Here is a 15,292-nt window from a genome sequence, read left to right as displayed (position 1 = left end):
GATGTGGGGGGCGCATTGTGCTCGATTCGTTACACCTGTGTGGTTCTCAGCTGAAATCCGCTAGTGCAAAACTGCAGCCCATTGTGCTAAGGAGACTGGCCCCTTGGCGGGTTCATTGTGAGTAAATGATACGTATCCCTCTGGCTGAGTAAGACCTTGATGAACTTGTATCAAAGGATTTTCTGAACTCGTTTTAGGAGCATGATGTGAATTATATAGAGCAGGTGTGAGTGCCAGGGGAAGGCGGAGGCTGGTGTCACACTTCACAGCTGAAAGCCACCCACCATCGAGGCTGCTTTCCATGCACCCTGCCAGTATGAATCCTCCTGGAAACAGAAGGCTCTCTGAGGCTACGTGGCGAGCCTGAAGGGACAGAGCAGGCTTTTGAGGGAGGCAATAACAAACACTGGAAAAATTCCTGCTGCAAATCAAGGTAATTTTTAATGACTTGTAAGTCAAGACTGGCCTGGAGAAAAAAACCATGGTGATTTACAGAACTCCTCTCCCTTGCCTTCAAAGTCGCTCAGATGCTTTCCAGGTCAGCTCGGTGGCGTCAGTCCACTGCAGCAAAACAGAAGGTGGCTTTGTAGGGGGAGCCGGTCTCAATCCTGGCATTGTGTCCCTGTCTCCTGTGAGGAGGGGGTGCGTGGTTTCGTGTCAGATTGTGCCATGTCAGGCAGCGAGAGAGCACCCTACACGGTGGCAAAAAAATGTCTTGTCCAGGAAATGGGATCATGGCATGTGCCCTGTTTTCTCCCCAAGGGACCTGCAATCTTGGATTTGACCCCTTTTGTGTTGGGTTAGAGCTACCCAACACTGCGACTCTCTCCTCCTGGAGATACAATGATGCCCTGAAGGCTGCAAGTAGGCCACCTTAAAAGGGACAGCTAGTGGTTTTGCTTCCAGCAAAATTCAAAAACTGTTACAACTGACAGAGCTTTTGTAGGGGTAGGGAAAGAAGCGTGTAAGGGCTGACGAAACTTGCTTTTAACAAAGCAATTTTGGATGGCTGCTGGTAGTTACGGAATGCTTGTATTGTATACATCTAATAATATTGACTGGTAAGTTTTTCTTGCCATTGTATTTCCTGAGATGCTGATTTCTTAATTGTTCTCCTGATAATGCCCCTCTGCACCCGGTGTTAGATGCTGCAGAAGACACCTAACCCTACAGTAGAAATTCCAGTGCATTTGATGGAGACTGTATCTGGTCTGGGGTGGGACATACCTGACTCACGAAGCAACAGAGCTTTGGGTACCCACATCTATCAGCTGCTCTGGTTAAGTATTTGGATTTTGTATTGATTTGTTTGGTTTTTCAACTGAGTTGGTTCTTCTGTATTGTTCCTTCCTTGGGGAAAAGAAGCCCCAAGAAAACACTACCATGGGAGGTTTCTCCGCTGTAGTCCTACTAAATTAAAGTGCCTCCAAGAAGAAATGTCACTAGTCAAATCTGACCAGTTCTGGCATGTTTCGGTGTGCAGGTCTTTACCCTCTGCCTTAAAGGGTGTTAGGGTTGGGGGGTGCTGCAGCGGCTCTGACATAATGTTTTGTTTTCAGTCATTGGAATTGGGCGTGGGGAAACAAACAGAAAAATTGCAGCAGTGGGGATAGAGTAAGTTACTAAGAGTGGCAAAAGGAGTCTTTCAGACTGCCACGCAAAGCAGGCTTCCTGAAAAGCTAGATAATTTCTTCACTGTGTTGGCACATATCTGAAAAAAATGTTGTAAGCGTTCTTATATATTTCTGATTATGTAAAAAAAAATAATAATGGGGAAGATGGGTTACGGTGTTACCCAGTATCAGCATGCTTTATGTAATTCTGAGGCTGTAAAGTTACAAAATTCAGAGCAGTTTGGTTTTATTTTTTTTAAAGATGTTATACAGTGTAACGTCTAAAGCAGTTGCTACCTATCAAGGGGGAAGAACATTTTCTTCCAGTTCTTAAATCAAGGGTTATGTTTGCAGAAGTGACCTTGGTTAAGGCTTTGCGTTTCAAAGCTGTAATCTTCTGAAGTCGTGTTCCTAGCAGAGCTGGGTTCTGTTGGTGTGAACGTTAACGCCTACATGCGCAGCCTCACATGCAACAGTTAATGTTTGAACAAAGCTTTCTGGCTCGATTGAAACCTCTCACAATTAGTAAGTAATTTCAAAAAAAATATAGTTTGAGGGTTTTTTTTTTTCAGTTTCTCAAAGCCAGTGTAAAACCCCAAAAACCTTATTGCTGAAATAATGGGAGAGGAGATCTTGTGTAATGCATTGACATCTGCAAACCAGAGTTAATTAAATCTTTACAATAAGCTTTTCATAAGTAATCTCCTTTATCGCTTCTTGGTGAATGGAGCTAGCATCAGCTCCCAGCCGGAAGAGCAGGGCTACCCCACAATCTGGTACTACACTGGCAGCAGAATAGCACAAGTAGGTCTGGGTTAACCAAAACTACCCTTTTACTTCTCTGTAGCCTTGACTTGGCAGCTCGCATTGCCCATTGACCAGAGTCCATAGCCATGCATCATCCTCTTTTCAGTCTGGAAATACAATGAAGAATATGCTTGGCTGTCTGATTAAAATCTTCCTGGCAGAGCTAATTTGAAAGTCACAGTGGAGTCTGGTCAATGAACTAGCAAAAAGGAGTAATAGGATAGCAAAGTTATGGCCATGAACTAGGTATTACTTGGCACCTGTAACAGTCTTGGGATGTTAAGAATGATGAGACTAATTCTCCTGCTATTTTATTAATTAGTTAAGGATAGGGCAGCAGAAAGAACTTTAGGCTGTTATAAGCGAGAGGTGCGACCTAATGTTTTTCCAGGCTAGCATTTGCTATTCAAACGATCTGTACAGGGTTTGCAAAACCACAAATCAATGTAAAGGACGCTTAGAAAGTGAATGCCTGAGGGAGGCGTGGATATAGAAAAAGCAGAGACAACAAGCCGCTCTTCATTTTTCCCTCTTCTGAGCAGAGTATGTGTGATGTGCCATCTCCACCACCAAATGTACTTTGTATTTGTTTGCATGATTTTCTCTGCAGCCCCATCTCTTCCACCAGTCTCCTCTTCTGTGAATGCTTTTGACTGCACATTTCTACTTTGATAGCAGGAGTAAGAGCAGGGAGTAAGGGCAGAGAAGACCTTTCCTAGCTAGTCTGTTGTGTTCTGAAGTTCTCTTAATCCCGTGGTGGCCTGGTTACATCCCTGCTTTATTTTCCCTTTAAGTGCCGAGTGACTTTGTCCTTGATGGAAATCAGATGTAGGTTGGTTTAACACCCGTTCCCTCCCACCTCCACCCATGGTTTATGGTTACTTTACTTAGGTTGTTTCGCCTCTTTTAATGTAACAGGTGGCAGGTGCTGAAGGCCTAGACTAAGGGAGTGTGATGTAGCTTTAAACATGATTTAAGTCTTCTGCGTATTCCTCAGGTTAGCAAAGGGCATTCCCACTTGCATCAACCTAAAAAGTAGTTGAAAACGGCAGCTATAAATATTCATCCATCACAAGCAAAGTCTGGGAAAACTAAACCCAGAAATTTTATGCTCTTTTGCTTTACCCTCAAATAAACTTTTTTTTTGGCTGGATATTTTAGATGTATTTCCTTAAATTCCTCTTATGGACCAGATACCGTGGGTTTTGCTCACCATAAATCTTGTTTTGAAAGTAAGTGCAGTTAAGGCGTTAATTGACAATGGGCGCATAGCAAGGCATTACTTGAAGCAAGTGTGTATGGCAGAAGCAAGGTCTTCTTTATCTGCAGTAACTGTGTCAACATGCGTCTTGTCGAGATTTTAACTGTGACCACATGAAAATATGGGGGGGTGGGGATTGGGGGGAAGGATGTGAATACAAGGCAGAAAGCCGTTACAGAGCCTTCCTCTCCTGAGTATATAATGGAGTCCCCTTTACTCTTTCAACCTGCTTTGAATTCAGCTGGGTTAAAACAGTGAACAAATATTGCATAATTGTTCACCAGGACTGTGATGATCTGGTGACAATTACAGCAGAGGACAAATGTGCTGAAATGCCCAGTAACCTCATCACCATCCAGCAATTATGCTGGTACAACATCGAGCATAACTGAAATGCTGGTTAATAAAATGTAATGAGGTAATTCTAAAACTGTTTTCCTACTTTTCTGCTGGGCAGTATGAGAGGTTTCTAACCATCAGTGACATGGAGGGGACTTCACAGGAAGAGGGGAGAGGGAAGTCTAGAGAAAAGGGTTGAGACATCTGTGCATAGAGTCTTCCCTTAAACCTAAACAAAGATATTTTTTTTTTAGAAATGTGCAAGTTTTAGGATGTAGTTACCTGAAGCATTTTGTGTGTTGGCAAGTCTCACCTAAGGAGACTACCGACCTCTCGCTCCCGACGACTGTGCTGCCATATGCCAGCCTGTGCCTTGGCCGGTGCAACCATCTGTGGTGCTGCATGCTGGATGGGTTCCCCTGCCAAGGGACATGGAATGCCAGTGACCACCCCCCTGTGCAGCATCAGATGCTGAGTTGAAGAACTTGACAGGCTTTTCTAGATACAGTCACATAAAATCGGTGGCTGATAACACAGCGATAGGCTATTAAAAAAAAGCCCAACAAAACTGAAAGAACCTCTTGGAGTAGAAGCCCTTAGAAGGGCATGGACCTCTGATTTCTGCTTACAGCTGGGTTATGAATTTTGGCAAGATCACTTCCTAAAACGCATTCCAGAAGACTATTCTGGTCTTTCTTACCACATTTTTAGAAGCGCAAAATAACACATTGGGATGTCCAATGTCTCCTCTTTCTGCCTTCCCAATAAGGTCCCTATGAGCTGTGCTTGTCCCTCCTTCCCCTTTTTCAAGAGGCAGAAGCTATAGATGCGAATGAAAGTTTAGACATGTAAATTCAGCAAAATGTAATTGCCCTGCAGGCAGAAAACCTGCCTGCCTGTCCTTAATTCCTAGCCTCTATGCACAAACTAGTCTTCTACAACTCCAATGCGCTTCATGGTTATTGTGTCGATTAAATAACACCTGTCTGCTAATATTCTAATTGTTCCAAAGTATAAAGCAGGGAGGGAGGAGGATTGCAGATCGAACTGTCAAAGGATAGGCAAAGTATTTGGTGGCCTTCTAAATAGTATAATGTATACCTGCATTTTCATTAAAGTAACAGACTACTCCCGAGCAAGACAGAATGCGTGTTGTGCCCTAAGGAAAGGTATGTGACAGAAGTCTGTGTTCTTAGAAAGCACCAGTAAGCCGTGCCAGCAATATCTGGTAGATCAAATGTTTCTAGGATCTCATGTTACTTGTCTGTGAAATCAAATTGAACCACTGGCTCCCAAGGAACTTACAATGTGAGTAAGGTTCCCCGCTAAAATACTGCTTTGTAAACCAAACGGCACTAAATGCATATTACATCTCCTTCATCACTACCGCTAGGCAGCCCAGCATGCAATTGTTAATTCCAGCTGCATTTTAGTGGGCTCTTAGGCAATGAAACACTAATTCTCCAATGTAATTAGCTATGCTGGCTGCAAAGTCAATGCTGAATTAGTCACGTTTCTATCAACATTCAGTTACCCTCCCTAAAGAGATCCTCTGGAGCTCAATAGCCTTGTTGTCTTTATTAACTGAATAAAAATGCAAAAGAAAATTGTCTTTCAGCCAAAGTCTACACTGGCATACGGAGGGTTTCTTCCTTCTGACTAGTGATATAAGATGCATAAGGTAAAGCATGCATGTTTCTGGACCTGCTATACACTGCCAGCCCAAGGTGTATGCATACCATGCCTTGAAGTTTGACCTTTGCTTCCACTTCGTTTGTGGTATGTGGTTGAGTCAGCAGAGGAGTCAAAATGAGTTGCAGCTGGATGATAGGGAGGCAAGAGTAGAGGGAGCAAACGGCTGTGCCCAGTGATATGGTATGAGAAACAGAAAGGGATTCAAAGTTCAGGAGATTGCCATTAAAACATCAAAAGTTGCAGGTTATAGGCACTAACAGACCTTTGCTAGGCTTGTAGTATTATTATGTTAGTAATATGAAGGCATATTTTTGACTACGGGCAATGTATTGGTGATAATTGTGATGTTAATTCTGCAAAGAGCTCTTCATTCACACTTGGTGCACATCTGGCGTCATCTCAAAGGTAACTCTGAACTTGCCACAGAGATCTGCATGGTACTGAGTTTATTGAAACCAAAACTGATTGATGTAAAACTCAGTAGGCTGTACAACAGGAATCAATATGATAAATGGAGCAATTTCAAAAGTGTGCTTTTTTTGTTGTTTCTGTTTTCATGAAAGATGCCATTTCAGCCTTATGTGGAGAACCTGGCTAAAGCCTAGGCAATACTCCCGGACCATTTAGGCTCTAGCCCTTTGACTGATTTGGAACACTGTCAGAGTAGCGTATTTTTGGACTACTCACTCTGGTGTGGAATTTGACCCTTTGGGTTTGTATTATCATACTTTGTTGCAAAAACCTGGTGAAAAACTGGTTCTGAATATGACTACACTCTCCAAATATGCCTCCCTGAAGCTGACCTCTTTGCATTTCTTATCTGGCTACATTTAAAGTTGATGAGACTTTTGGGTAAAATTTAGTTCCATCTACTAGAAAGAAAAGAACAAATCTAACTGTGTTCTGCAGAAAACAAGCACAGCTACTGTAACTTATTTTTCCAGGTGGTCATACAACAGCCTATGATATTACGTCAATTGTTCTTGTTGTTGTGCTTTTCAAATTAGCATCCCAGAACAAAAAGTTTGTATCAAAATACCTGTTTAAGCACTGAGGATCAGCATCTCCTATTTAATGCCTTGGCAGGGGAGGCTCTGCTGGGCGATTCATATTTCACAAATAGCGTCGCTGTCGATACTGGAGCCTGTAACAGAGTAAATAACCGAGGTGTCAAAAACTGACCTTCCACCACACAGATTCTATGTTTCTTTTGGATTCTTATTGTATTTATGGTTCAGCCCGTGAAGATCAGAGCGAGCAGAGGTAATGGTGACGTTGCAAACCATGGGATCAAACATCAGTATAACTTCCTGCTTAGGAAAAAAAGCATAGGGATTCGCCCTTGGCGTGTAGGACTAAAGGGATTATCTGCTCTGCTAAATCCCATCCCTGTGATCACCTGACCAAACCAAGTTCCCCTCATGCATCAGAACCTACAAAACATCTCTCAGTACCTTATAGCAACTGTAAGGTCTGTGGTGAAAGATGAAATGTAGCATAATGTACACCAGCTGAGGACCTGTTCCTTTCCCTCTGCCTCCCTCGCTCTTTTTGGTTGTTTAAGATCTCTCTAACGTTTTGTTCTTACAAGTCAGGATATGATTAGCTTTTTGCCACATTGTGCCACCAGTGCCCAAAGTAGCAATAGTCTGTGCTGTGCACTGAAAAACAATATGAAGGGGATTAAGCTTAAATATCTCTAAATAAAATTTGAATGCAAAATAATAGCCTTCATCTTCTATAACATACTGAACATAAATAAGGTAATACTGGTCTTGATCCAAAAGTCACAAGTTGCTTTAATTACACTGCTGAATGTTCCTGCTGAATTTTCTACGTCAGACATCTGTATGGCAGTGTTAGGTCAACCAAGCTAAGATTGTTATTCTAAGTACAGGGTGAAAAAACTAACCGTGACCTGGATTATAAAACGTTGACATTAAAGGTCTGCTGCTCCTTGTAAAGAGCGTGGTTTTGTAATTTATAGAAATCTGATCTCCTGAAAGTGCCCTGCTGGGCCTGCAGCTGACATCATGTTTGTCTGAGCTTTAACAGATTCAGCAGGACTCGTATGATTAAAGCAACCCTCAGCTCCCCGCGTTTTTGGAACAGAGCTGTGGAAAAGACACTTGGAGTTAAAGATGACAGCTCCCTGGAGATCTTGACTTTACCAGCTTCATTAGAAGTTAAATTATGAAACTTAAAGCTATAGCTGAAAAGGGTCCAGAATTTATTTGTGATTCCTTGGTTACCGGTGAAAAAAAGTTATTTTTTTAGCTGTGGTCATTTAGGACCAGTGCGAAAGGTATGTGCCCAGGAGCAAGTAAACTAAGATTGCATTCATCGGCTCTCATTTATCCTGCCGTAACTGGCTGTGCACGCATCCTTACCCAGCTACAAACGCGTGGCAGCTACTTCTCAGCAATGAATTCATGGCAAGGCAGGGTAATAAGACGTTGTCCTTGCTCCGCACTGATTAAATGAAGAGTAGACTTTCAACTCTGTAACTCTGCTGTTGACATTTTATCACAACCCTCATCGAGAAGACTATCTTGGAAGGTCCAGAGGGAAAAAAGTGCACATAATTACCACATATGCAAATAGAACAATTGTATGATCAATAAGATAATCCTTATCTACAAAGGTCAGCAGGCAGGTGCCAGCTGTACTGCACTTGTACACAGCATGTTATCTACAATGTAGACAGGTATATTTCTGCACAGAGACCTGAAGTCTTGCTTTAAAGCAATTATCTTTTTTCTGCAATCTTTTAACAATATTGTTTTTCAATTATGTTAGGGGATTTCTGTATCTCTGCCTTTCACTTCAACTGCTTACTTGTCTTGACTTGCCCAAACTCCTTATCTTGATCATCACGGCTCCCATCACCATTGTTACATTTTTGTCAAGAAACCCTTCTGGAAAACTACTCCATTACTTTACAAAAGAGCATTGGATGCAGTTCACCACCATGAGGCATATGGGCTTGCTTATGTTATTCACCAACAAGATCTCAGCTCAGTTTGGAAATGTGAGTGATGTTCTAATTTTGTAATGACCTCTTCATTTAGCAGTGATTTTCTCTTCTTAGAGATCTCTTCAAAACTGCAAAATCAAAACCGAATATAATCAGCAAGCCCCTGGCATGAAAACCAGATTGTACTTGCAGAAGTCAAAACAAGAGTAATACAGCCAAAAAGACACAATGATCAAAGCACCATCCACTATAAGCCTTTAGGAATATACATTTCCAACTAAAAGATGCTTGAACTTTGCTTTAACCTAGGAATTGTTACTCTAGACTTTAAGATCCTTCACATGCTTTTAGCTGCGGCTGGAGGGAGTGGGTTGCCTCTGAACATGTAGAAACAGAAGAGCTGAAGGTGAGAGAGAAGTTCAAAAAGTGTTCTGCATGGCTATAGAGAATTGCAGGCAGGACCCCGTCTGCAAGGAAGGCAAGGCAGCAACAATTAAGGTACTTCAGCGCACACCCTACCCTGGGCAAGCCTTGCAGCGAACCAGTACTGTGCCATGCAGCCCGGAAAGAGGGGTGGGTGACGGCAGGGCAGCTGTAAGCCCTGGGCAGCTGTCCAGAAGAGCTCTGGCAGCAGCAGCTGCGGATGGATGGCGTTGAGCCCTCGCACCCCGGTGGCACAGCTCTCTCCAGCTAGTGCCACCCGGGCTGTGAGCAGCACTGCTCTCCTTTGGTAGCTTGGGCTGCAGGAAGGTTGCAGCCACTCACTCCAGCTTCCTCCCCAGACAGACAGGCTGTCTGGAAGGCTCCGTGCCAGGGTTCGTGCTGTCTCAGGGGTTCAGCCCCTAGTTAGGAGGATTTCGTTACTAACGCGTTTGTAATACTGATGCTATTAGTACTTGCAGTACTGTGGTGCTTTTTACAGAAGCTGTATTTCTTCGCCTCTACATGAACAAGTAGAAACAGAAAGGGTGTTTTTTTTTTTTTTTTTTTTTTTTTTATGTGATGTAGTGAGAAGTGGAAGCCAACGCTTAAAACCTTTTCCCTAACGTCCTGACCCACTGTGCTGCTTTACCCATATAGGCTGACAGAAACAGAGAACTTGGACCAACATGTATTTCTCCTCATTTTGCAAACTGACCAAGTTCCTCTTTCAGACGCAAGGCAGTACGTGTACACACACTGTAAGACCAAACTGTTAGCTAATCCTCTGTTCTGGAACCCATCTGACAAAGGGGTAGAGTAGTGAGACATTTTCCTTTTGTAATCTGTTTAAGTAAATGAAATTAAATCTCTTCTTGGCCAGTTTTAAAGATCAAGTCATAAAAGCCTGGAATAGTTCTGTTGTACACATTTCCCTTGGAAAATATCTGCTTCGGCTTTCTCTTTGCTAATCAGGTCTGAGACCTCCATTAGAGAATAGTTTATTCCCAGCTTTAGTTAATACTTTTCAAATGTGCTGTATTTGTATACATGAATTCCTGCTTTCTCAGCTCTCCAAGATTATTTGAGGACAGGACAGCTAATGTCTACCTGAAACGAGTCAGATTTCTTCCTGATGTCAGAGTAGGGACAGGAAAATTAGCTGTAGAAAACAACTTATTAAATTGGCTGTGGTTCTTTGTCTTTTGTAGGACTCCTCTCGATCATGTGGGTTGTTTTCCTGAGTGGTGGATCATTTAAAAGCAGGTTAGTTATTCCGCACACATTACGAACAAACCTGGTTTATTTCTGATGTCTTCAGGAAGTTTGTTCACCTTATGCATTGATTTTGCGTTATCATTCCTGTGATGACTGCTACCTGCATGCACTAATTCTGCTGTACGCTTTCTGTTCCTTACCAAGCAAGCAGAAGGTGAGGAAAATGTTTGTGAGATGATGTCTATCATCTTATCAGGACTTGAATTATGTTTAGGGCAGGGCCATAGCAACTGTTGCAGTCAAAAGCTAACATCGTCTAAGCTGAGAGTATTGCCATTGCACTCTGCCACTTGGGGTCAGATCCTGCCTTTCCTAGCAGCGATAAGTTTGTTTTACCTTCTCTTTCTTCCATTATTGCCACACAAGCAAGGACTTTGGACATACTTGTGTACAGATCCAGCTACACATGTTTTAAAAGAATGCTGCTGTCTTAACTACCTGTTCCCTCCCTCTCTTATAGGTACCCCAGTTTTCAGACCCCTCAGCTCACTACTCAGGTCTCAGTGCACAGCTTTGCCAGTGCAGGCTCCGGGGAGGACCCGAGGGAAGAATATAAGATGGTAATTTCCAGCCTCATTGCAGCCTTAGGCATATTTAAACTGATTGTGAAACTGCACCTCTAATTAGGGCTTTGGACAGCAAGCACGGCCACGAGTGAGTGTGTTTGCTTACAGAATACCCCTGACTAAGGCATGTCCACGCGAGCAGGTGCAGATTACTTTCACCCAGTTCAGCCTGTACTAATGCTTGAACTGGGAGTGCAGGAGAATGAAATGTGGGAGGCAGCGTTCCTTCTCTCGGGCACAGCCCCGTGCAGAGGCGTCCTGCTGCTTCCAGACCCAGAGGGTGTTGCACTGTGTGGCTTTCTCGGTTCAAGCCTTTATCAGCTAGGTGCTCTGTACAACCAAATGGCAATTTTTTCCCCTCCTGAAAGAAAGAGATTTCTTACAGCAGACCACAGAGGGAGGCTGAACCCAAACACAGTGACTAAGGTCATCCTTTGAATGGGAGAGCATAATTCTCGTTCTCACCTGTTTCCGTGTTCTTAAGACCATTGAGTATCACAGCAGCTCACTTAGAAGGGTCCAGAAGAATGCTTCTGAACAGGGTGTTAAATATTGGCTCAATCAAGTACTTCATTCCCCTACCCCCCCCCCCCCCCCCCCCCCCCCCCCCCCTTAGGTTTTTTAATCACCTGGAGTTTACAAATCTAGTGAATCAAATATTTCTCCTACCAGTGGTATTAAATCACATGAAAACACTGTGGGCAGGTAGCCAGAACAGTAACAAAGCTGCCTTGCTTGAAAGTATTTATCTCTGGCAATACTTTGTGTTTCTCATCTGTCTATCTGAATCTTTCAGTGCATTTTAAGCAGTCAGCGAATCAAACCTCACAAATAAGGTTATCTCTTTTTCCAGTTGGAGAAACCAAAACCCCAAGGGACTACAAATAGAATTTGGAGGCGTCTTTTGTGTTTTGAGTGTTACCCAAGCTCTGGGACCCACTGACGACAAGAGGGCTATTCACAGAGCATGATACTGTCTGATGTGAGTCTGGCCGTGTGACTTACCTGTCAGTGAGAGGGTAGTCTGGAGAAGCTGCGTCTCCTGATTCTTGGTTGTGCACCCCAGTTACACTGCCGTTTTTTCTTCTTTTTAGAAGCAACGTTACTGAAGAGTCAGGCAGTATTGAAGGCAGTAGGAACAGGCACTCAGAAGAAAAACTCTGGTGTGTAATTGGGTCACACACGCAGAATTTTATGAAGTTTCAAGGCCTGGCCCAAAAGAAATGCAAAACTCCACGTATTTATTGCTTTAACAGTTACAACTACCTGCAGTTCCATATGACTTGGGCTTTCTTTTCCTCAAAACATTGGGATCCCCTTGCTGTACGCGTGAACTGATGATTTTTTAAATTATTTTTATTTTCCTTTTTTCTACCCTGAGTCATTTTGCTCAGCAATGCAGAGGGTGGATACTTTTGGAAAGCATAGTTGTGTGGCATATTTATATGATCACCTTGAACTATGAACTAGGAGAGGAAAATCTAAAGGGGATGAAAAATTCAAAGACTTGTTAAAACAGCTTGAAAATTCCAGGAATTCAAATGGGAACCTCACAAGGGTCTGAACTCGCATATACTAGCGGTGGTGCCAAAAATTTCAGATTAACCAGTAAATTAAAATCAAGACAGGAGTCAGATTTTGAGTTTCATGGGATGGTGGTAGAGCTGGAGGAACCAGGGGAGATAAAAACATGATGGCATGGCTGTACTTTTTAAAAAAGGGGAAGTGGATGCCCTTAAAGATATTATCTGAAGTAGACTGTATTGATAAAATGAGCACTTAGGTTATGTAAATCAGCACTGCAAACATGTTGGGGTAATCAAGAACTGGGTAAGACTAGATAAAACTGTTGTATGCTACAGAGGAACAAAAATACATACCTGTGGCTTTTTACTGGCAGAAAGGAACTGTTTCTTCCCTAAGGCAACTGAATCTCTAGAAACACCTGTAACAATTCTACTAAACATAATTATTAGTTGTCAGATGAAAAGATGATATGATAAGATCAGATAACTCCACCACTTGGAACTGAATGTAAAGTCCACTGAAATCAATTAGTTATTTCCAGGTTACTTCCATGGATGCCAGGTCAGTGGGGGAAGAGCCTGCTTAGGAACTGACTCTGGTATTGTAAAGCATGGAAATGATTTGTGCATAGCACAGCTGCCTTGGGGGGGAAAACTAGGAGATTTGGGAAAATATCCTGCTTTGTGGTGCCGATGTGTCACCTCCTGCCTGTTCAAAAGTGCGTTGATTGAAGAGCAAACAAGAGGAGACATGGAGCTCAAGGTAAGGGCGCTGCAGATCATATACATGCAGTTATTGCTTTAATTGTGCAGGCTCAAGTTACAGATGTTTCCACAAAATTTAGACATTTTGAAGCTGAGTTTTCTTGAATTCTGAATCACAGAAGAAATGCAAATATGTATTGCAAATTAGATACCCAGTGCCCAGGACTGTATATAGAAGCTACGCGTAAATACCCATATGCTATCTGGACAGTAACATGCGTATGTGAGGGTTAAATAAAAATTAGTTTAAAGAATGAACAGATTTCTCTACCAAGCTTCCAGCAACTCCAAGCCAAAGAATTTTAAAATAGGATATTTCAGAAGTAATAACTTGACAATATCCTTGCTAGCTAATGACCTAAGCATATGAGAAACCTGATGTGGCTATCATGCATCAAGTTGATGTGGATCTTGAGAGTCTAGTACATTATTTTAAAAATAGTTGGTGGGGAGGGGCTATTCTAAAAGAAATAAGTCTTGCAGCAAGTAAGCTTTTTGCATTTTAGCCCAATAAACTTTTTGAACATGGCACTGAAGAGAAACAAGGAGCAAGGGTTGTTCTCCACTTTTGCTTTATACTTAACTCCTGAGGGAACAGTGAAACTAGATTCAGCTATGTTTTGAACGATGGTTGCTTCTGCTAGCCTATTCCAAATGTTTTCCAATGACAGTTTCCACAGGTAATTGCCTACTTTCAACCAGCTTAAAATGGGAAATGCAAATGATAAGTTAGACTTCATGTGAACTCTGATAATAGTCTTACTCATACGAAAAAACTCCTTTAGAAGTGTTCACACAGAGTGAAAAACAATCCTTTTATAAGTAGCTGCATAGTTGATATTAACTGTAGTCCTGAGTTAAAACTGTTCCGTGTGTGAGTGCACACTCCTTTGTGTGTGTGTGTGTGCGTGCAATGAGGGTAGGAGAAACCTTGTTTTTCTGAGTGGGGGTATGGTTTAAAACAAACACGTGGGTTGGTCTTTAGAGAGAGCAGACTTAAATGCAAAAAAACCCAAATTTAGATCCCAGTTTAGGCAAGAGTTTATTTACAACAGCGCTTTACAAGTCTTTTTATAGTAGTTAGTGAGACTTCGACATGTATTTCATGATGGGTCCAATCTTTAAGGCTTTTAATACATGCAAACTACTGGCTAAAAGCCAGTCTCCTTTACAGAGGGATAGTTTGACAGGACTAATGAACTTTTCTTTCAAAGCTTTAATTAAGAAAAAGGGGGGGGGGATTCTAACTGCCGATTGCTAACACAATCCACAGGTATCGTGGATTCAATTATTATTAAAATAACACTGCAAATAAAGCCGTGGCAGCACGCAGCAGATGCTGCACGAGTCCAGGGTGTAGCCGGCGGTGCGGGGGGACCTTCAGTGCCCAGCGCTCCATCTACCGGTGCTTGGAGAGGTCTCCTGTGCACCTCCGCCTGCCTCTGCAGCCTTGGAAGCCCTCTTGGAATGATTTTTGGTGGCTTAGATCAACCTGTGAGGCTGCTTTCATGCTGGGGAGGGTTGCGATATTTAGCCTGTGATATCGCCTTACTTCCTTCCTCTCCTACATCGCCGTCAAGACGTCTTCATCCATCATCAAGGCTAGGGCTGAGATCGCGTTTCAGCCTTTTAAGAGCTGAGATTACGAGGCCAACGATCTCCGAGTGACCCAGTTCTCAAGCCACAACTAGCTGTGGCTGCCAATTCTTCTGATGGAGCAGTAACTGCTGTGTGTAAAATGGTGGTCGGGGGAGGGGGGGGGGGGGCAAGTATGCAGAAATCTATTGCTAACGTCTGAGGTACTCATTTATTATCTGCACTTGGTAATGTCAGCAACTTGAATCATAGGCTAAAAATAATCCTTTTGAAGGGGGGGTGGGGGGGAAATGGCCTGATATCTGAACAGTGCTGGGGTTATCCATTCAGGAAAAAACGATCTTTACCTGCAGTGCCGGTCAGCCTGCATGGCTAGTGCTGGTTAGAAAAACCTGAGTGGAAATTTTTGTCTTCAAGGGCACCGGAACATGTTGTTTCAATTTTGACTT

Source organism: Falco naumanni, chromosome 3, assembly GCF_017639655.2.
Source record: "Falco naumanni isolate bFalNau1 chromosome 3, bFalNau1.pat, whole genome shotgun sequence".
Classification (NCBI taxonomy): Eukaryota; Metazoa; Chordata; class Aves; order Falconiformes; family Falconidae; genus Falco; species Falco naumanni.
The sequence above is the reverse complement of the archived record's forward strand: the minus strand, read 5'-3'. Positions refer to the sequence as shown.